At 38.4% G+C, this 2,407-nt stretch overlaps 1 long non-coding RNA gene across 1 annotated transcript; it reads right to left on the bottom strand.

The window, feature by feature from the left end:
• Positions 1-1,042: 1,042 nt before the first annotated feature.
• LOC148106431 (uncharacterized) lies at positions 1,043-2,133 on the bottom strand. Its single transcript, XR_015719395.1, has 2 exons — positions 1,918-2,133; positions 1,043-1,528 (listed from the first exon to the last, which is right to left on the bottom strand). It is a non-coding gene; the product is annotated as an uncharacterized LOC148106431 (long non-coding RNA).
• Between the last annotated feature and the right edge of the window lie 274 nt (positions 2,134-2,407).

Below are 2,407 nucleotides of genomic sequence, written 5' to 3'. Positions count from 1 at the left end.
GCACGAGAACTTAGACAATCTACTCCGTACACTGCCCGCAAGCATATTTGACCTCAGAGTGCAGGTCATTTGACTTATGTGATTGCTGCTTACAGTTAAGTGTACTATGCCCTGGCCCTCTGCAAAAATGTCAGTTAAATGGTATACATCCAATTATTCCCAAGCACAAACACTTCCTTAACTAAAGCTGCCTCTGTGAACATTTCCATGTGAAGTAATGAGCAAGTCTAGAAACCTTGTGAGAGGATAGCGTGTAATGGTTTCCAAAAGCCCTAATTAAGCCACACGGTGCTTAAAAACCATTAACCTGACTATGATGCTTTTGTGTGAGAGAGTGTTTAGTGAGCTAACAAAAATGGAAGCTTATTCAGTCCTGGAACATAAGGAAAAGTGTGAGTGCAGGACTGTTAAACTGGGTAGAAAATGGTACTTGGGTTTGGGACATGGCAATCGTGACTAGTGTGACGTATGCTTAGAGCTAAAATGCCCGTTTCTGTCACAGAAAAACGCCTTTACTCTCACTAGGAAAGTCTTAATGAGTGCAGGCATGCTACCACTTTACACTGACCAAAGGATATTTGTACTGTTTAGGCTGGATAATTAGAATGCAAATTGGAAGAACAATTTAACAAAGTGTGTGCAGTTTTGCAACTTTGAAGGTTTTCAGCTGTGATACACCAATATCGTTCTAGCCCCCTGACCTTTCTCTTTGCCAACTGTTTGCGAATGTTACTGCCATCTTTACCTCCAGGAATAAAATGATTTTTATTTGTTTTTGGCCATTTGTTGCGTTATTACTGTAGTATTTGATAATGCCTTGTCTTGATTTGAATCTAGGGGTCAATTTATGTATTTGTCACCCTTTTTAACTGAGTAGTCCAAAATCAGTCGAATCCGCAGTAATCTGTCATACAAAGTCAAGGAAAAACAGTATTTGAGAATCTACTCATTGGGTTCAGTTAGGATCGTAAGGAGACTGGCAGTGGTAACTCAACTTAAAGAAGGAATATCCCTCCACTCAGAATGAGACACTGACAACAACTTAAAGGAAGAAAAGTGATTTGAGTGTATTCCACATTTAAATGGTCCAAAACATAGACATGAACAAAACATTTAAATAATCTCAAACATGCAAATCTCAACAATGTACAATATATCACTTAAAGTGTCCATAAATGGTTTAGGTAGGCTGTCCATTTCAGTTCAGTGCACTTAGTATTCAGTGTTCTTAGTAAGTGTTAATTGTCTTTAGTCACTGGTTTGCTTTTTTTTCCACCAGTTTCTTTTTGTTAAGTGGAATCAGATCTGACCCAAAAAAAAGGAAAAAAGTAACAACATAAAGCGTCCTGAGATCTCAGAAAAACGTTAATCCAAAAAAAAATTGCAAATCGTTGTATCCTACCACCCTCCAAGGGAACAGGTGGCCTTCAGATTGAGAATGTCCTTTCTAGGCACCTCCAGTGGCATCCAGTCCTTAGATGGCACCGCTTGGTCCTTGCAGCAGATTTCTACCACATAAAAAACCAGTCTGCACACAACGTGCAGTCCAATCACTTCACTTGTAAAATAAAACATGTCTTCCTCTAATATTATCCCTTTTTTCCCCACACATCACACATCTATACAGTTCTTATTGGCCAATAACAATTTATCAACAGCAAAAATACATTTCACTGCAAATCATGAAGCATGAAAAGTGTCTCCGTGGTGTGTTAGCTAAAACGTCACATATAAACGCCTTAGCCCAGGGAGCACATGTGGGTACGCTAGCATACTTTCCACAGGCTAACACAGCTAAGCAATCATTAGCAGGTTCTAAGACAAATATCACATTTCTGACAAGCATAGTATCCTGACTGGTTTTATGCTCAGAACTGGACTGTGAATCACAACTTAAACTGCAACTATGAGACTCACCAGGATATTCTTCAAAGAAAACATTAATTCCGTAGCGCAACACGTTACAGACTGAATCTCCACACAGCTTTGCGCATCTAGCTCCGTGCAGGCGGATGCAGTGAAAGAAAGTCACCACGCACGCGCTATGGTGCATTCACGGTACATGGGAAAACTCAGAACTTAACAAAACAGTAACACTTCAAATTAGAATAAAAATGGAATACAATTGGCAATAAAATAACCATGGGTTACATATTGATAAATGAAAAAGGCCCCAGACAGGGTATTACAATGTTTTTGTCCAAAACTGACCATAAATGATCAATGATTACAATGATAATTTAATATTATTTAAAAAATGAGGTACCGCATAAAAAAAGAAATTGTAAGTTTGAATTCTTTATTTTAGTCCAAGTTTCCCTAAAAGCCCTTTGATGAGGATATGTCTGGGTTCAATAAGAACATGTTTCATAGTTAGAATCTTAGTACCATCATACTGACAGATGCC

This window comes from Neolamprologus brichardi, chromosome 1, assembly GCF_056152115.1.
Source record: "Neolamprologus brichardi isolate AB-2024 chromosome 1, ASM5615211v1, whole genome shotgun sequence".
Lineage (NCBI taxonomy): Eukaryota > Metazoa > Chordata > Actinopteri > Cichliformes > Cichlidae > Neolamprologus > Neolamprologus brichardi.
The sequence above is the reverse complement of the archived record's forward strand: the minus strand, read 5'-3'. Positions and strand labels throughout refer to the sequence as shown.